We start from the raw sequence: 21,208 nt of genomic DNA, 5'->3' as shown, positions 1-21,208 counted from the left end.
CTGTGAGTGGTAGTGATGTAAGACTACTTGCTTTTTTTTTTCTCCAAACATTAACCTTGCTCCCTCTGGTGGAGACGCCAGGAATTGCAATAAATTGGAGAACAAAAATTGAAACTTCAAGGGGCCCCTGGGTGGCTCAGTCAGTTAAGCTCTGCCTTTGGCTCAGGTCATGATCTGGGGGTGCTGGGATGGAGCCCCATGTGAGGCTCCCTGCTCAGCGGGGAGTCTGCTTCTCCCACTTCTTCTCCCTCTCCCCCAACTCATGCTCTCACTTTCTATCTCTCAAATAAATAAAATATTTCAAAAATAAATAATAAAAATAAAAATTGAAATCTTAAACTCATGATTAACTAAGAAGTAGATTGTATACCTACCTCCATCTCCTTGAACCACTCCAATCCGTACCTTTTCAAGGTAGCTGTCAACTTGAGGAGACCCGAGCTGGAGTGCTTCCCGTGACACACAAAGAGTGAATAATATAGGTGGTCACAATGGCCATGGGATGTAGCTCAGTTTACACAGACCTGTGAATGTATCTTATAAAACTTTAAGGGACACCTGGGTGGCTCAGTCAGTTGAGCATCTGCCTTTGGCTCAAGTCATGATCTCAGGGTCCTGGGATCAAGGCCCACATTGGGCTCCCTGCTCAGCGAGGAGTCTGCTTCTCCCTCTCCCTCCCTACCACTCCTACTGCTTCTACTCTCTCTCTGTGTCAAATAAATAAAATCTTATTTTAAAAAATTTAGCATAGTATATTTTTAAATAAATAACCTAGAAATAAATATTTCTAATGATATTCCAAATATTGTCCAATGATCAAGATAACTCAACTGCTGCTATTTGGCCATAAGCATGATTTTTAATGAAAAATTCTAATTCTAACAGCATCCACAATGCGAGATGTCAGAGACAGTTGTACGCTTCTCTGTTGGTTGATATTTATGTTGCTGATATTCCATCTACGTCAGGATTTTTCCTAATGTGGGCCCTAGTGAAACCTCAGGAACGTTTAAATCCCATTAGCACTATCCCCACTGGAGGGGGAACTGATTTAATTGGGAATCAACACACATTTTACACCTCTTTGGAAGGAAAAACATCTCAGGACTTGGGTATGATTAACAGAAAATGCTCTGTATGGTACTATGAGGAATAATTAAGCTATAAATTTTATCTTTGCTTGCCCAAATAAGAAACACTTTTCTTTAAAAAAAAAAAAAAATCCACTCTTTCCCCCCCAACCTTATCTGTCTAGGTAAATATAATTAGGTAATGGATGATGATTTGTTAGCATTTTATTTTCTGTGTTTGCAAGAGCATTAACAGTGATCAGAAAGCACACAACAAATATGGTCAGTTTCTGGTTTTCAGAGGCAAGAACGTGACTTTTGAGAATCAGACAGGCCAGAAACAGGCATTCTTGCAAATTAACTCTTCCTGTATTCTGAACAGGATCAGAGAGACTTTTGTCTTAGCTGATTTGCATGCACTAATTGCTAGTGCTGAGTAAATGTGGAGTGATCACCTACACAATTACATTCATAAATTAATATTTTTACTTCACAGTTATTTACACACAGGAAGAAACAGTACAAATAATTTTAAGGCTGTGTCTACACTTACATAATGAAGTGGTTAATTAAAGTAATGAGCTAGTTAATGGCAGGCCTAGAAATTTTTCATGAAATATCCATATAAGGGAGGAAGAAATGTCTTTGCCTGAATAATTCTCTTAATTGCCTCAACATTGATTTCACTTTCTATGCACAGAAACATGCCCTAAATGACACTTTGGTTATGAATCTGAATTATCCTTTGATTTCTTATGGGTGGTGTGGATGCCAAGGCTAACCGCCAAGGTAACAGGATTAAATCAAAGGTGTCACAGAGAAAAGGGCTGCACCCTAGATACACTGGACACAGGCTGATGCAGGCAAGCACATGGCCTTGAATGTTCAGAAAGAAACACTTAGGCTGGGTCTAGAGTACATCAGTCCTCAACTATCAATACCCAGGGGTCACTTTATCACTCCCAATCCAGGGTAATCCACTCCAATTTTAGAGAAGCCCATCCTTTTTTGGGAGCTCTGATCCTTTGCTCCAGTAGACCTCTAACCTTATGTTGGAGGCCAAATTACAACTAAATGCTTGCTTTACACCTGTAGTCAGGTGCCCATAACAAACCCTAATCACCTGGGTTTGGGCAACCACCTTACTCATCGGGAAAGAGATGTAGCTTTTCCCCAGTTTTATTGACTAGCATCCCACCCACCTAGCTGTTCATAGAACTCTAGCAGTCATCTTTGATTCTTTGCTTTTCCTCCTATTGGTCTAAGCCACCATCATCTCTGACTTGGATCAGTACAGTGGCCTCCTCACTGGTCTCCTTGCCTCCACTCTGGTTTCCTCAACTGCACCACTGATCACCAAAGCCTATTCTCAAGGCAACAGCTAGAATAATTCTCTAGAATGTACATCAAATCATGCCCACCCTCTTCTCAAAATCTTGCAATGACTAGCGCTAAAACTATGGGGTGCACTCTGGGTCTGGAAGCATATAGAAGAGGTCTGTAGTTTGGCTTCTATGGAATACCAGAGAAAGGGCCCAAGAAGAGATGGAGGACTAGTGCCCTTCTCACCGTTTGAGGACATGACTGGGGTGGAGCTCCTCCACTCAAGTTCAAAGATGCTTTGGTCCGGGGATACAATTTATGAAAAAATGATAAAGGACATAGACATAATTTCTTGACCTAGATCTAACCCAGTATTGTAATTTATTAGTATTCCCCTTCCCTGAGATATACACCTTGTCTAATTCCTGCACTTGAGTGTTAACGAGATATCACAATCATAATTAGTTTATGTTTGGGACACCTGGGTGGTTCAACTGGTTAAGCGTCTGCCTTCAGTTCAGGTCATGATGCCAGGGTCCTGGTATCAAGCCCCACATTGGGCTCCCTGCTCAGCAGGGTGTCTGCTTCTCTGTTTCCATCTGCCACTCCCTTTGGTTATGTTCTCAATCTCTCTCTCTTGCTCTCTTTCTCAAATAAATAAATAAATAAATAAATAAAATCTTTTTAAAACATTTGGTATGTTTTATGGAATAGTTCAATCTAAGAAAAGTAGATTATCCTGGGTGGACATGACCTAATCTGCTAAACCCTTAAATAGGATTGATCTCTGCTTAGAAAGAAAGATTTGAGGCATGAGAAGACTTAATTAAGGGAGACTTTCCATTGCTACGTTTGAAGATAAAAAGGCCACCTGTCAAGGAATGAAAGTGACTTTGAGGAACCGAGAACATCTCCCAGTTGACAGCCAGTAGGAAATGGGAACCTGAGTCTACAACCACAAGGAATTGAACACTGACACATAAGCTCAGAAGAAGGCCCCAGGTGAGAAAGCAGCTCAACCTTGGTTTTAGCAAGCAGCCAACACCTTGGCTTTAGCTTTGTGAGACTCTAAGCAGAGAGCCCAATCACACTGTGTCTAGACTTCCCACCTCCAGAACTGTGGATAATAATTAAAGAGTGTTGGTTTAAGTCACTAAGTGTGTGGTGATTTGTTATGAAGCAACAGAATACTGTTTTAGGTAGATTAGTTTAGTGGATATAATTAGGTCTGATTGTAGTAAAAAGAATCCAGAGGACACAAAACCAGTTAGAAATTGCTATAGTAATCTAGGATGAGAGGATAAAGGCCTATACTGATGTGTTAACAGTCAAAATCGGGAGGGAAAAACTAGTAACAGATTGTGAAGGAAGAGTCCATTCATTAGACCTGGCATTCACAAAAACATTCAGGGATGGTAAACTGCTATAGGGATGATTAAAACTGAACAAGTCATTGGAAGTCAGCCATGAACTTCTTTCTGCTATCTTTCTTACAATTCTTTTGGACTACTATTGAACTATTCCATTTGATTTTTGTATGATTTTGTGTTCGGTTCTGACCTGGAAAACAAGCTCCTTGTGGACAGAATCATTTAAACTTCACTGACTTGATCCATAGAATCAAATGTTGTAAATATGAGATGATTTAATTCAATTACAAGGTACTTCACTATACACCTGTTAAACTGGCTCAAATCAGGACAAACTGACAATATCAAGAAGGACGAAGAGTAGCTATAACTGGCATGCATCGCAGGGGGCATGAGAGGTTGTGTAGCTACTTTGGGAAACATTTGGCAGTTTATCATAAAGTTAAAAATCAACTTACCATACAACTCAGAAACCACTCTTGAGTATTTAGTGCCCCCCACCCCACAAAATAAAGACATATATACACACAAAGCCTGTACTTAAATGATTATAGCAGCTTTATTCAAAATCATCAAAAAATGGAAGTAACTCAAGGACCTATCAATTAATGGATAAATTATTGTATACAATGGAATACTACTTAGCAGTAAAACAAAACCAACTCCTAATATATGCAACAACACAGGTAAGTCTCAAAAAGCGTTATGCTAAAAGGCGCCAAACTCAAAAGACTACATGCTGTCTGATTTCATTTGTATGACATTATCAAATGGCAAAACTATAGGGACAAGGTGTAGATCAATGGTTGCCAGGGACTAGGGTAAGGGCGGGTAAAAGGGAACTTCTCAGGATAATACAAATACATTGTATCTTGTTTGTGGTGGTATTTTCTTTTTCTTTTTTTAAAGATTTATTTATTTATCTTAATGAAGAGGAGGAGCAGAGGGAGAGGACGTGGGAGGGAGAGAATCCCAAGCAGACTTCCAGCTAAATGTGGAGTGTGGGGCTAATCTCACAACCCTGAGATCATGACCTGAGCAGAAACTAAGAGTCACACACTCAACCAACTGCATCACCCAGGTGCCCCTGTGGTGGTATTCTCAAGTCTATATACATTTTTGAAATTTTCTAGATCTATACATCTAAATGGGGTAAATTTTAATATATGTAAATTATACCTTGATAAGTCAGACTTAAGGGGAAATAAAGCAAGCAAAAATTACAATACACCAACAAGCACTCTATTATAGCTTCATTATCCGTCCCATGAAATAGGCTCCTGCCCAGATCTTTAGAGCTTTTTAAGGCTGGAGGCAAAGCACAATAATGTTATCCTCTTTCTCCGAATTCTTACCTCCAAATTCATCAAGAAATACATATGTATTAAATTAAGTAAAATAATTGATTTGTACACAAAAATCTGATGGCAACAACAGCAATGGTTGTTCGACAGAGTTAAATAAGAGAAGAAAATACTTTAACAGCTCATGTTCAAGACAGTAAAGAGGCCTGAAAGCAAGGAGGGCCTGAAACCCAGACAGCATATTTATGCAGGTGTATGCCAGGGCCTCCAATCTGTTTTTAGCACCAACTGGTAACATTCCTTCCTCCTCTACTCTCCCTGGTGCCACGTAGGAATTCCTGCTTAAACCCAGAAAGAGTTTAGAACCACTCCAAACACAGGACCCCGAACAATGTTACCCCTTCTTTCCATATCTTGGAGGGGTCTCTACCTATGGGTATACACAGGTATCTATGACAGGTCAAGTCTTAGGAAAGCCCATTCAGTATTCCCATATTCATATTTCTACTGATGTAAATGCAGACACAACTGGTAATTTCCTCTTTTTATTTGCCCTGACTTGAGTGTAATTTCTATATGAACAGAGAGAGTGGACTATTCTAAGGCTCATCTCTGATCTTAGGGAGAAAAAGAGGAGGAGGGCAGCCCTGGTGGTGCAGTGGTTTAGCGCCGCCTGCAGCCTGGGGTGTGATCCTGGAGACCTGGGATCGAGTCCCACGTCGGGCTTCCTGTATGGAGCCTGTTCTCCCTCTGCCTGTGTCTCTGCCTCTCTCTCTTTGTGTGTCTCTATGAATAAATAAAATCTTAAAAAAAAGAAATAAAGAGAAAGGAAAGAAAGAGAGAAGAAAGAAAGAAAGAAAGAAAGAAGAAAGAAAGAAAGAAAAAAGAAAGGGAAAGAAAGAAGAAAGAAAGAAAGAAAGAAGAAAGAAAGAAAGAAAGAAGAAAGAAAGAAAGAAAGAAAGAAAGAAAGAAAGAAAGAAAGAAAGAAAGAAAGAAAGAAAGAAAGAAAGAAAGAAAGAAAGAAAGAAAGAAAGAAGAAAGAAAAAGAGGAGGATTTACCCTATTCTCTCCTTAAAATTTCATACGTAAGCACACAAAACTTCTCCAGGCACCCAAACGCACAGTATAGGAAAGCATGTCAAATGAGAAATTGGTGTCATGGTGGGTCAGGAAGGAGCAATAGTACTAGCATTAGCAAAAGCATTAATGCTAAGAGGATGTTAGAAATAAAAGCAGGAGTGTTTGTTGGCTCAATCGGTAGAGCATGTGACTCTTGATCTTGGGGTTGAGTTGGGGCTCCACGTTGGATGTAGAGACTACTTAAAAATAAAATCTTTAAAAAAAATGAAACAAAAGAGTTGTATTTTAGCATGATGGCGTTTTATATGTTCAGAGAGAGGCAGGCATTTCTGTTCTGCTATGTTGGTTGTCTTGAGTTTTGTCTTTAAATTTAAGACAGGGGTATAAATTTTTAAAAATGATTATGCACTGTTCCCTTTGAGAATAAGGAATTTGAATTTAAAATTAACAATATTTCCAATATGTTAAAAATTAACTACATCCCATGTTCAATATTTTCTTAAATAACGATTGTATATAACAGACCATTCTAAAGTATAATAAATGATGTCTTCTAAACTCTACTAATGGCTGGCATTACTTATGACCCTTTCTGTAGCAATAGCCAATAAAAAAGATCATATTTTCAGTATATACATATCATTTTGAAGACTCTAACGTTCAGAAGTGAGTCAATTTATTTAATTTATAGGAAGATGAAAACCATTCTAGGAATAACATTTTATGATTCTACTCTCATCAATATCCGATACTCTAAATTTTCTTTTTAAACATCTCCATTTTCCATTGTCATGTTTGAATTACTTTTATTATTGTATTTTACCTATTTCAATGTCTACTTCTTTTCTTTTATAAATGAATTCACCAGGTGAAGACAAATGAGCCTAGAAACTCTTAGGATTTAGAATACCTTTAATTACTATACATCATGCCATTAAGAAAAATCAGATACAGCTCTCTCTGATAAGAATTATATTTACATCTTTCTCATCACTAAATCTGACTTATTAAAAATAATCTTTTAACAGCAATAAAAATGGAAGTAACATACTAAAAATGGGCTATTCCTATTTTATCATTTTAAAATGTTTAAACAATGTCATTGCTGGTGCAACTATATGTCCATAATACCTTCTGCTTGTTTTATTTGAGAAGAAAAATAAGCTCATTGGAAATGTACATGTAACAGAACTTATACATAAATATATATAAAATGAAAATCTATACATATGCATAGCATATCAGCAGGCAAAACTTTAAAATAACTCTGTAAGACCTATAGCACTACAGATGTTTCAAATACTAGTGATTAGAAATTTATTAGAGATTTTTTAAATTTAGAAAACTGCATAATTAATTTCAGATAAATCTTGTCTGATCTATTAGTCCATGAAAATTTCTGGTTTTTCACTCACTCATCATTTGTGCTGCCCCATTTGGCATTTTATAACAAATTAGAAGAATAAATCCAATTTGTTATGATCCAAGAATTGTGTTTACAGTGTTTTACTTAATCCCCAAACTGAAAGACCTACATATTTGCCTTTTTAGTGGATATTGAGAAAAATGAGAGAGAAAAGAGAAATATGGCCTTGTTTCATAAAAACTAAATATCACCTAAAATGTTAGTTTATTATCCATGGTTAAATATTTGACCCTCATAAAGAAATTGCATGATATGCTTTTGAATCACTTTCTATTATTAATTGCATCAAACCTTCAAGCTTTCACCCTCATAATTCTTTTCAATCCTCACCCATCCCTTCAATGACTTTTTTCCCTCTGACTAGTCTAGCTTAATTATCATGTTCAATTTTCCCAAATTAAATCATGTACTCTTCATTATAAATTTTGTGTTTCCATAGAACAAATAAAATTTTTCTTGTCCTAATAACCTATATATGTTACAAGAGTAGATCTTAAATGTGTTGCAGAATTTTAGAATTAGATATCAAAGACAGGAATTGATACCAAGTTTTAAGAATTTTACTGGGCAGTTTTGTGACACTATATTCTGGTCCCAATTCATGGCTGAGAAACTTAGAGCAAAATAACCTGACATTCAGATCAATAATTAAGTAACCAAGCCTAACATAAATGCCTTATTTCTCATGAACATGTCTCATCTACCCTCTAAGGTGATCAGCTTTTCTGGGACACAGCCAAAGTAACACCCCTAAGCATATGCTTAGTAAATATTAGGGAGTAAATGTTTAAGTTAGTTTTTTAAAACCAATAGATCTTTGCCGTGTGTATTTATTTAGCTCAGAATGAAATGTTCTGTCATTTAAGATGTACAGCTACTAAGTTATGGACACATCTTATGACTTCTGCATAAGTCTCACCAATCAACTAACTTCAGGGGTGCCTGGCTGACTTGGTTGTTAGGGCATGTGACTCTTGATCTTGGGGTTGTGAGTTTGAGCCCCACAGTGGGTATGGAGATTACTTTTAAAAATTAAAAAATAAAATATTTAAAAATAAATCAACTTCATTTTCTATTGAGTTCCTGAGTTTATTTCTTCAATATACCTATCTTGGGGGACTGAAAATGCTTTTGCTACTCTTTCCTTAGATTTTATGTCAATCTTCACAATATTGTACAAAATAGAACATTTCCTTTAGAAAATTCTTGTTCCTGACTTACTCTTTTTGCTCTTGACATTGTTTCACGTTTTATGCTAGTAGAAAAAAATAAAAATTATTTTAAATGTGCGAATGAAATAAAGACCAACAAAAAACTGTTCTCTGCATTGGATAATAGTTTTAATGTATTTCCGCTGTCGGGTTGGTGTATTTGTGTGATAATTTTATGTGACAGTGTAATTAAATTGTAAAACAATTCCCATTTCCTATGTATTTTATCTATTTATCATCATTTATTTCTTTACCTTCTTTTCTGCAATAAATATTATTGTAAGGAGAGTTAAATAAGTTAAACCAATGCAATTACTTTTACAGATTGAAATTAACTTCATATATCAATTTGTACACATTTATACAAAGTACCTACAACTTGCCCGATATAAATAAATGTGTTTATTGCAGTATATTTATGATGTCACTGTGGTTTCCATGTTTGCCTTCCTTTTGAGTGATGATCTATATGTTTAAACTTGACATTTTAACAGTATTTTCAAACAATTTCATTCATTATCAAATAACCATTTATTACACTATGGCAATTTCATACAATTTACTGAACCCTTTAGACACTCCTAAACAATGATTTATCAACCAATATACAGATTTTAATGCTTATCACAGCAAATATAGAAAGTAACATTAAATAGTGACTTGACAAGAGATAACTAAATTATCTTTTTAAAAAATCTTGATGAGTCATGTTTAGTAATAGCCTGTATGCTTTTATAGCTGTACTAGAAATTAAGAGAAGTATATTAGATTGTTATATTCTTCATGTGTTAAGATAGTTAATTATAAAACCTATGTAGATGTCAATCATATAACCTCAAATGTTGATTTTAGAGGCAAGAGAGAAGGAAGGGTATTTTAGATGTTTTGGATGATGACGGGCTTGGTAGCTTATTGTATTTGGGCTTCCCCATAGGGACAACATTCCTGCTTAGAAAAGGCATCTCTGGGTGACAAATCCGGGGTGATCCAGATGGATCATGTTGTGTGAAACCAATGGTTATTTACCATAATCCCATCCCCCTGCTGCACACAACAGTATCCAGATCATTCTCATGATGTCTGACCATATCATCCTCTCTGGAGCATCCCACATAAGTCATGCTGTTGTAAAACGTATTAGGGGAAAAACTTAATTTCTCCACCCAAAGGAGCCAAATCAGTGGCAGAATGTTATCTTTGTAGGATCATGCAGTTGATTCAGTGAAGGCTATAGTCCTCAGAGAAGCCAAGAGAAAGTTTAGGTTTCAAAACAAACAATTAACAAGGACAGAAAGGGAGGAGAGAGAAACAAAACAAGCTTCCTTTCAAGTAGGATCATTTACATGAAACATTAAACCTGATAAAGGTTTCTGTCAGTGTGTGGGAGGGTCTGTATTTCTTTAGTTATCCACATCCAGAATGAATTAATTTGGCACTAATTGCAGAAGGATTAAATTTATTCAATCTCTATAGACTACTCCTTGACTATTAAAATTAAATGAAGATAAAAATGAATTAGTCTTTCCTGGATCAAAAATTAAATACCAAATCCGTTTATGAGGATGTGGGGGATGATGGGCAGTGAAGACCACAACCTGTGACTTTTTGTTCTGAAGTAAATTAAAATGAGATTATTTTTTGATAGATTTATTAATTTAACAAAAAGATTCCTTATCTCCAAGGCTCCTGGGACACCTTTAGAAAACATACTCTAGCTATAAGAACCTAAAAATATATCTGTTTCTATTAATACTTTTAAAAATATATAGCTGTGCCAAGAAATTGGCTTGCTAGAAAATGTCTTTTTTTTAATAGTCAAAACACACAAAAAAAATATTAAAATGAAAAAGAGGAACAAGTTTCAAGCGATTTCATTTCAGCAGGGGTCCTCTGTCCCTCCGTGTCAGATAAGAATTGAAGCAAACTCTTATAAAGAGACAGTCTCATAAACTAAATGTGGAAGGAATTCCTCATTTTCAGGGTAGTCCTTAAACAAAAATGATCACTTCAAGGCCATGCCCAAGTCTCTCTGAGATTACCATCTCTTTCTTCATTCGCCCTTGCCTTTTCCAGTCTTAGGGAGTGCATAATGCATACGGGGTGTGGGGGAGATCCTCCCAGAGTGGAATTGGAAAGGAAATTTGCTGATTCTGAGTTCAGGGCACTACCTATTGCAGTGTGCAAACCTGCAAACTGTCGATACCCATATCCCTGGGAAATATTCCGATTATTTAAAGTATATTTCCTATTACATGGCATGGATTTGATGTATGCATTTGATTGGATTTTTTATTCTATTTTTTTTAAGTCAAGACAATAATATGAAAGGTGTGTCATTTTCGGGTGTTTGTACTTAAATATCCACGTGACGTTTCTAAAATGTAAGGAAATGATAAGTCCAGCTTTTGGCAAAATGGGGTAAAATGAGTCTTTGGTACTGTATGAATTATTGACAAGGAAGTTGAAAATCTGAGAAAGACCCGGAACTTGCCCAAGGTCACAGAGACTGTAGCCCACGTAGACTTCCTCCTCAGTTGTATCGACATTCATGAAAAAGAATCATTAGTACCTGTTACCTGCATTGTTACCTGTTTTAAAATGTAAATAATGATCTAGATTCTCTTACTTGTAGTTAACTTTTAGGAAGTAAAGTGTTTTTGGAAATACATTTATAGAACATTTAGCCTCTTGCAATAGTGAATTAGGTGATATCACTTTCCAATATTTACACTTGTATTAAAGAAAAGTGTACACACAGTGCCTTGTTAGCTCTTGTAAAAGAAAAACGCCTTACGCGTAGAGCCATGTTAACACTTTGTTAAATAGAATGTAGTTCCCAATCCATCCAACAATTGTTTCTGCACTTTGAAATAGATCTGTTTTCTTGAAACAAATAAGATTGTACTTTGACTCTAAAGATGCAGATAAGGGGATCCCTGGGTGGCTCAACGGTTTAGCACCACCTTTAGCCCAGGGTGTGATCCTGGAGACCCGGGATTGAGTCCCATGTTGGGCTCCCTGCATGGAGCCTGCCTCTCTTTCTCTCTGCCTATGTCTCTGCCTTTCTCTCTCTGTGTGTCTCTCATGAATAAATAAATAAAATCTTTAAAAAAATAAAGATGCTGATAAATGATAACTGCTTTGGTGAATGACAGTGTTATATCTAATTTTGTATTAATCTGGATGCAGTTACTGTAACTGACTACAGAACAGTTTGCCTTACTATATTCTCATTTTTATTTACCCAGCTCAGAAAGAATTTAAAAAGCACTATCACTGGAAAAAATCATCATCGTCATTGTCAATCAATCAATCAAACTTCTCTAATGGAGGCTATCACTTATTTGTATGTTTCTAAATATCGATGTCATTCTGAGAGAAAAATCTACTTCCTTCTTTAAAAATTAGCCTTTACTCAGTAATAAATCAAGCATGGGATACTATCTCTCAGTACTTTTGCAAAAGCATTAATTAATAAGGGGAGTGGTTTTTCGTAATGACCCTTTCAGAGTAGATGAATTCTGTCCATCTTCTTTCCAAATATCAGCCATGATCTCCAATTTATTGTTGCTCTGATATGGCCAAATTTTATTTTTTTATATTATAAAATATGCCCTCAGATATTTCTAAACTCATATTTGTTATTTCTTTTGTGACATTGCAGAAATAGCTTCACAGAGGACTTGAATATGGACTCAAAGATTATTAGTTTTAGTGAGTAATCTAAGGTAACTCTAGACTTTTTAAATTTATGTTGAATGTATTTCATTCAATGTATTACACATCCTCTCTCATCTTCAACAAACACGGCTCACTCCAGATCTGAGCTCTTTCTCTCACATGACTTCAACCATAACCTATTTCCCTGAATGAGATGAATACTTAAAGTCCCATGGACTAAAATTCTCTGGCAAATTAGCCTAGTTTTCCTCTTGAATGGCCATAATCTAATTTTGCATATGGAAATATTTCTTAAAAATGTGTGCTGCTGCTTCCGTCTCTGTGCTCTGTGAAATGTGGAAGCATCTTGTAACAGTGATGTGTAATATATGTGTGCAATCCAATTTGATTTTTTGAAATAGGGAAGCACAAATTCTCTCTGGAATAATTTCTTTTACTGGTTCATTGTCGACAAGAAACTTGTCACCATGCTAAAGATAAAACTGCTGCTGGGTTTAGTTTAGAATTTTATAAAGTGAATAAGTGAAAAATATATATACATACATTTCAGACTCAAGTTATGAATAATTAAATGAATATATAATTGTATCCAGTTTTACCCTCAAGCTCAACTAGCAAAGACATTCAGCCCATGTAAAAAGGATATTTCACATTTTTTTCAAAAACTATGAGTGAGCTGCCCAACATCACTGAATTTATTTGCTCGTAAGCCAGAAGAACAATCTGTCTATAAAATTATACAGTGGGGAGTGCAGCATTATTCAAGAGTTTTATTTAATATACATTCTGCCTTCTAAAATTTGAATTTACACAAGCATTTTCTTAGTGTTGTCTGGTATACCTTCTTCATCATCTCTCATCCTATCTCTCGGATCCAAGGAGGCAGTAGAGATGAGGAGATAAAGACTCAACACTCTCTATTTTGGCTAAGTGCTTTTGTTTTGATGTATGAAGTATGGCAAAGTAATGTGAATGAATTAATACACATACTAAAATATATACTCAAAAGAGGGGTGCCTCTTTCAAAGTGGTTCTCTCAGAACTTATACTAATAATGCTGTTATTGTGAGGAACATAATAATTGGTTGCTTTTCCATGTTGTTCATCATATTGGCTGTGAATAAACCCTTAGCACTAAAAAAAAAAAGCTCCCCCTTTTATCTGGCTCCAGTCATGAAGAAAAAGGGGCAGTTTCTTGAAGTCTCTGCACATTTGCATAAGCCATTCCCTCAGTTTGGAAGATCCTCCTTTTATTACTAAGCTCGAGATGACCCCCTTCCGAAAGTCTTCCTTGACTGGCCCCAACTCCCACCCCTCCCCCGCCATCTGTTTAGCTCCTTTAGCTGCACTTTGGAAGTACCAACGTCACCTCAATTCACCAAATTGTTTTGCTCCATTTCTTTGCAGGCTCCATGCCGGGAGCCCGACACGGGACTCAATCCCAGGACTCCAGGATTGCGCCCTGGGCCAAAGGCAGGTGTCAAACCGCTGAGCCACCCAGGGATCCCTAGATGATATGTTCTAAAGCCACACTTTTTTTCTTCTAAATTATTTTCCAATTTTAATATTCCAAGTATCTGCCTATTCAAGGACACACATAGAAGAAATCAAGTGATCATAAAAATATACTAAAAATTATCCCAAAAATCTGTAAATACATGGAAAACTGTGGGTTTAAAAAAAAAACTTTATTTATTCATGAGAGACACAGAGAGAAGCAGAGACAAAGGCAGAGGGAGAAGCAGACTCCCTGCAGAGAGGCTGATGCAGAATTCGATCCCAGGACCCTGGGATTATAACCTGAGCCCAAGACAGATGCTCAACCGCTGAGCCACCCAGGCATCCCGGAAACTGTGTTTTTATTATACTTTTTTCAGGCTAGCAATTTAACCCATGGCTTACAGGCATTTCACCTAAAAGCTGAAAAAATATATATTGAGCATATTATTTGAAAATATACCTAGTGTGTTGTTTGAAAAATCAGTTAGTCTTATGTCTTGAACTTTTTTGGACATTCTATAAAGTGTGGTTTTCAACCATTAAAAAAATGGAGCAACTAAATTTGTTCAATAAAGAATTGTTAATACAAATTTATCCATAATAAAAATGATGGCATTGAGGAGTTCAGTATGTATTTTTATTTTTTGTATTTTATTTAATTTTATCTTGTCTTATTTTATTTAAGTAGGCTCCCCAGCATACAGCCCAATGCAGGACTTGAATTCATGACCCTGAGATCAAGACCTGACTACTAGGTACTTATTTCATTTTTATAGAAACATATGTGCTATTTATATAGTTATATATATACAAAAATCTGAAAGGATATACCTAAATGTATACCTTCTCTATAGTTTCCAATGTTTCAACAATAAGTATAGCTAATTCATGAGATGAGGATAAGAAGATAAATTGTAGAATGGACTATTCAAAACCAAAGCAAACACCGACCAAACTAACTGAACAATCAAGTCATAGAAATGAAAAAGAAAGATGGCAAAAAAAAAAAAAAAAAAACAAACAAAAAACAAAAAACCCAACCCCACATAACTGTATATAATTTCAAATGACTTGCTGCCACCTTGTGAGGAATGCTCCTCATTGCAGGACTGAAAAAAAGCAAAATAGGAAACTACGGGGGGGGAAAAAAATCTGAAACTTAAGATAAAATCGCTGACGTAAGCACGATCCAAGAAATTGTTCAGCTAAGGCTCTGCTTATCAGCTGATCCGTCTTGTTTGCTCCGCCAGCTAACTTCACAAAACTGCTTGGAGGAAAATATTATCAAACACGTATATGATGCTAGTATGTCGTCGTATGTCTAATAAACAGCACTTTATCTCACAAAAGCCCTAGGAAGTAGGTATTATTTTTCCCTGTTTTCAGAGATGAGACAGAACGGGTGCATGTTGCCAAAACCCCGTAAACCTGGGAGCCGCATTTCGGGTCAGTGATGGACATTTTTCGGTCGCCCCCAAGCTCCCTCTTCCCATTCCCAAATGCACCGTCCCATCGGCGGACGCCTGCGCCCTCGTGGGGACTTGGCGGATGCGGATCTGAGGCTCCTCTGCACACCTGCGCCGCTGCGCCAGGTGCGATGGGTCCGCAGAGCTGGGCCCTTCCGCCACCTGTGCACGGCCGGACGGGAACAGAAACAGCGTCTGGAAGGCGTGACGGTGATCTTACAGCACCTTTATGGCGATTCTTCCTCCCCTACTTTCACCCATTCTATGCTATAAAATTATTCTAAGGATCAATAAAGCCCACAGAAGGGATGTAGAAACGTCCCTTTGAGAGTCGAGGACCGGGTCTCAGCGGGAGGAGAGGAGGCGCGGCCAGCCCGGGCGGAATGCGCATGCGTCAGTCCGCGCGGCCGAGGGGGCGGGGCAAGGGCCAAAGACGCCCCGCCTCCGTCTCCGCCGGCCCCCGCGCCCGAAGGAGGTCGGGATTCCGTCACTTCCGCCCCGGCGGCTGTCTGCGTCCGGGTCAGCTGCTGTCGCTGCGGCTGTAGCCAGGGCACTGGGCCCGGGTCTCCGCTGCAGTCCGAGGGGAGCGGGCTCCTCTCGGCGCTCCCTCCTGCGCCCTGGCCGTCAGCCCCACGTCGCCGGCCTGGAGGGGCGAGGAAGACGAGGGGGCCAAGGCTTCCTCCGGGGTGAGTGCGGCCCGGGAAGGCTGGGCACGGCGGGGCTGGGCTGAGAGCAGGCCTGCGGCGGACGTCTGAGGGGTGCGTGCCCCCCGGACAGCCCGAGAGGGGAGGCGCGGAGGGCTGCGGATGGAGGGGGCCGCCGGGGAGCTTGCCCGGGACGCGCTTCCCGGATCCCCGCCCAGCTTAGGCCCCCGCCCTTGGCTCGGCTCCTGTTTGCCTTAGCTAGGCTTACCCGCCACCCGGCCACCCCTTTTCCGTTTGTGCTGTTGTGTTCGGGGCGGGACTTGCCCCCCCTCCCCCGCTGGGCCCCCCTGCACACCCCCTGGTCTGGGTGCGGTGACCGGGCCGCTTCGGTCGCGTATTTAAGACCAGCGTCAGTCCCGGTGCAGAACAAAGAAACTCGGACGTCTGCTGTGCCCAGTACCCTCGGGGAATAGACGCGGAAGCGGCCCTTGGTAATGAGGGCTTTAGAGGGCCTTCCTACGTATAAAAGCCCAGTTCCTGCGTGGATTCAGACATCAGCTTTTGCTTAATGGTTTGCGTTTCCTGGGCGTCTCTCATGCAGCTGGAAATCTCCTAGATCAACTCCAGTTAAATCAGGAATCTGTTCGGATCTGTTAACGTTGCTTTGAAACTTCCCTCGTCTGCCAGTTGGCGGGAGCCCTCGGAGAGCACAGCTTTTGCCCAGTTCCTCCTGGTTGACATAGTGCCTGCCTTAGAGTTTAGTTGAGTGAAGTGTGTGATTGCACTTTACAGTTGCCTTTTTTTTTTCCCCCTCCTCCTCACCTTTTTAAATTAGGATCTCTATTTATCTTAGTGCCTAGTTACGTTTTCAGCGAAACATATTCCTTCTCTAAAATTTTATAAGAATTTCTGCAACTTGTAAATGGATAACTTCAGTTACCCCGTTTAGTTAGCTTGTATACTATCATCTTGATGATCTTTGGACACCTTTTACTTAGTTCTCGTCATTTTACATTTCTTCTAGACTATTCTTATTTTCATAATCTCCTCTATTGCCGCCTCACATTGTTGGGCTAATACAGGAAGTATGACAGGTCCACTTCTGCAAACATGGATCTTGAGCTAGGTGGTCATTAGTCAGTGCTGTTGTAGTCTTTAAGCATTAGAGGACCTTTGAAGTTAAATGTAACCAAGTCTGGCATTACAGGCTTATGCTGTATAAAGTTGCCAGTGAACTGGAGACAGTGTGCTGTATTAGAAACAGGCTGCATTTAATCTGGAACCCAAAATGTGGGGTCATTTGCCTCATATGTAAACTAAAACGGGGATAAATAACACCCATATTTCATACCTCACAAAAGTTGTTGATTGGAACATACCAGATGATGAATGTACAAGTGGTTAGTAAATGCCAAAAGGAAAGTGGTTCTTTTCTTTGCCTTTGGAGTAACGCCAGTAGGAGCTGTGATGGAGGAAGGCATCTAAAAAAAGGAAGGCCAGACAGAGCTGGCAGAGGGAGAAGCAGGCTCCCTGCGGGGAGCCTGATGCAGGACTCGATCCTGGGACTCTGGGATCACACCCTGAGCCCAAGGCTAATGCTCAACCACTGAGCTACCCAGGCACCCCTGTAATACAGTATTATTAACTATAATCAACACGACACGCTATACATTACATCCTTAGGATTTATTTTATAACTGGAAGTTTGACCCCCTTCACCCATTCCTCCAACCCCTCTTCCGTCTGGCATCCACCAGTCTGTTCTTTACATCTTTGAACTTGGTGTGTGTGTGTGTGTGTGTGTGTGTGTTTTAAGATTCCACAAGTAAGTGAGACCTTATAGTATTTGTCTTTCTCTAACTTACTTTACATAGCATAATGCCCCCAAGGTCTATCCATGTTGTCCCAACTGGCAAGATTTCATTCTTTTTATGGTTGAATAATATTCCATTGTATATGGATACCACAGTTTTTTTTTTAAGATTTTATTTATTTATTCATGAGAGACACAGAGAGAGAGAGAGAGAGAGAGAGAGAGAGAGAGAGGCAGAGAGGCAGAGGGAGAAGCAGGCTCCATGCAGGGAGCCCGATGTGGGACTCGATCCCGGGTCTCCAGGATCAGGCCCTGGGCTGAAGGTGGTGCTAAACCACTGAACCACCCGGGCTGCCCTGTATACCACAATTTTTTAATCTATTCATTTATCGGTGGAAACAGGTTGCCTCCATATCTTGGCGATTGTAAATAATGCTGCTATGAACATGGGGCTGCATATACCTTATTGAGATAATGATTTTGTTTCCTTCAGATAAATACCCAAAATTGCTGGATCAAATGGTAGTTCCTTTTAATTTTTCGGGGAACCTCCATACTGTTTTCCATAGTGGCTTTACCAACTTACATGCCTATCAACAGTGCACAGGGACTCCTTTTTCTGCACATCCTTGCCAACACTTGCTATTTCTTGTCTATTCAAGAACGGCCATTCTGACAGGTGTAAGGTGACATCTCACTGTCATTTCGGTCTTAGAAACTTGTATGACCCTGCTTTCAAGGAAGCAGTGACAAGCGTATAAGATTTTTCTGGAGGTGTTTTGGTGATCTTTGTAAACATAAATATAGACTGGTCTAAAGTATTTTCCAGTAACACTACCAGTGCTGCCAGCCTCCTAGGGAAAAGTGAACACAAATACTTAGAATGAAGCCCTTCTGTTTAAATGCAGAAGTAAAAGACTTGCCTGGACATTTCCTTCTGCCAACTATAATTGATTTCAGCATAGATGGTAGTTACTAGCACCTATTCTAGCAGCACTGTTAAACTACATAATAGTAAAGTGGCATGTAAGATTATAATTTATAATTCAGACAGTTGTAAATGTGATTTTAATATTTAATTTTTGCTTATATTGCTGAGTTTATAGGGAAATCCCCTTCTTTATCTTGGTTGAATTTACTGCCACACCTCCCTTCCAGAAGTTGTCTCAGGAGGTAATCCATTCTCCTTGATTTTTAACCTCACTGATGTCAGCCGGTGTTTTGAATTTATCTGTATGCCTTCTGCTGGTAACTGGCATAAGCAATCATGTGCTCCCGGTACCACCAGTATGTTGAGAAATCTAGTTATTCTTGTTGCATTTGGTTATTTTAACAAATGGCATCTTAAAGTGTAATTTCCTCCATTCTAATTTACCAAATCTATGAACAAAAAATGGGAAACAGCCACAGTTAACTTGTGAGTCAGCGGTGTCCTGATTTCCTTCAAAGTGGTTGTGCTTATATTGCTCCTTTCTTGTTTGTTTCCTGTTCTTACAGCTGCTGATGATTAAGTGCTTCCAAGAACAATACTCTCTCAGTTGTTTGAACTTTTTGTCTACCTAGTGTACTTTTCTCTCTACAATTTATGGTGAAATAGGCAAGATTGAGTCTGTCTGCTGTCTCCTGCTGGTTCTGTTTAGCTTAAATAATTATCCCCAAACTAAATATCCATGTCCATGTGCTGTATTAACATGACATGCTTCAATATGATTTTGAAATAAAAATTGAATGAATTGGCTGAAACACTTGAGTTATTTTCAAGTGATAAACTTCTTCAAGTAGTAGGGGAGCTAAAAGACATCATTTGTCTTATAGAATTTCACAAGTTACATATTTCTCTTAGAAATAAGGAATAAGGGCAGCCCCGGTGGCGCAGCGGTTTAGCACCACCTGCAGCTCAGGGTGTGATCCTGGAGACCCGGGTTGGAGTCCCATATCAGGTTCCCTGCATGGAGCCTGCTTCTCCCTCTGCCTGTGTCTCTGCCTCTCTCTCTCTCTCTCTCTCTCTCTCTCTCTGTGTCTCTATGAATAAATAAATAAAGTCTTTAAAAAAAAAAAGAAATAAGGAATAATTTTACCAACAGAAATTGATAATTGCATGTATGTGGGTTGCCCTAAATATTTTCATTACACTTTTTGAGAGTAAAACAACAGGAAGCCTATTAATGTAGTTTAATAAGAAAAATAAGCCTAAGAGGTAGAGCAAAACAATGGCTTGCTATCCAGTGTCGTACCTTATAATAGTCTTACTTGTAACTAACATTTACAGGCTTATGTGCCATGCACTGTGCTAGGTGTTGGGAATATAGTGATAGCAACTTTCAGTCTCTGCTTTTATTTATGAGATATTAAATATTTTTCTAAGTATGTGGGATATTTGAAAAAGGCAACAAGAACATCCTGATATTTTTCCAACACATACAAAAAGGTAAAACAAAATAATGGAAACTTTTTCTGATTATTGAATTTCGGAAGTATATTCGCTTTTAAGTGATTACACAAGACTTCAGAAAAAAATTGAGTACAGTGAATTAAAAACTTCTGAAAGAGATAGTTTTAAACCTTTAGTGATAGTGTTTCAGTCTCACTTGAGAATTAATTTCTAAGTTAATAGGCATTAAGTATTTGGGCTTTATGGCCATAATCTTTTGGTCTTTTATACTAGTTCTGTGTTCTAAATAGAAGAGATTGGTAAGATAGGTATCCTTTTTTTATTTTCTTCTTTACAGAGAAAGTTACCATCAGAGAACAATCTATAAAGTGATCATTGAAGACCTGTGTTAAGATGTAGTCTATGTATGTATTAGAAACAGAGAATGTGGTAAAGAACTCAAGATTGCTATATTTTAGGTGTGTTTTCCATTAATTTCTCAACATTGCCTGGCTCAGTGTTTTCCCAGAGAAGTAAAAATGACTTACATATGCAAATACTGAGTTTTCCAAACAAATATGTTGGTGAAGAAAAGAGCATTTGCCATTTTTTTCTGTGCTTCACAGTGGGTCCTTGAAAATTTAAAACTTTTAAGAATGTGTGAAACCCTTCCCTGAGCATAAGAATTCAAACTGAGAAGAGAGCCTCCCAGATATAGTTTACCGTGTGAAATCTAACACTTTAGAAGATTGCCAGTGTGATTTTGTTGTTGTGCTAGAACATAATACTTTTTTGTACAGCTTTGTACATCTTTTGAGTGTTGTAATGACAGCAAATAAAGCAGCTATAAACCACGACCACATCTTTAATTTTTTAATTTTTTTAATTTTTATTTTTTTATTCCAGTATAATTAACAGTCTTATACTAGTTATATTAGTTTCAGGTGTA

General features: G+C 38.4%; 1 protein-coding gene across 15 annotated transcripts in view; it reads left to right on the top strand.

Annotated features, from left to right (window-relative positions):
- The first annotated feature begins 15,914 nt into the window (after positions 1 to 15,914).
- BNIP2 (BCL2 interacting protein 2) overlaps positions 15,915 to 21,208 on the top strand; it is a 43,486-nt gene continuing 38,192 nt past the window's right edge. For 11 of the 15 annotated variants that reach the window (XR_012022671.1, XR_012022672.1, XR_012022670.1 and 8 more), the window contains exon 1: positions 15,915 to 16,117. The gene's annotated coding sequence lies outside the window, so the exon portion shown is untranslated. The remainder of the gene's footprint in view (positions 16,118 to 21,208) is intronic. The other 4 variants (XM_072808845.1, XM_072808844.1, XM_072808847.1 and 1 more) reach the window with 3 other exon arrangements.

This window comes from Canis lupus, chromosome 32, assembly GCF_048164855.1.
Source record: "Canis lupus baileyi chromosome 32, mCanLup2.hap1, whole genome shotgun sequence".
Classification (NCBI taxonomy): domain Eukaryota; kingdom Metazoa; phylum Chordata; class Mammalia; order Carnivora; family Canidae; genus Canis; species Canis lupus.
Note: the sequence above shows the minus strand (reverse complement) of the source record. Positions and strands in the feature narration are given on the sequence as shown.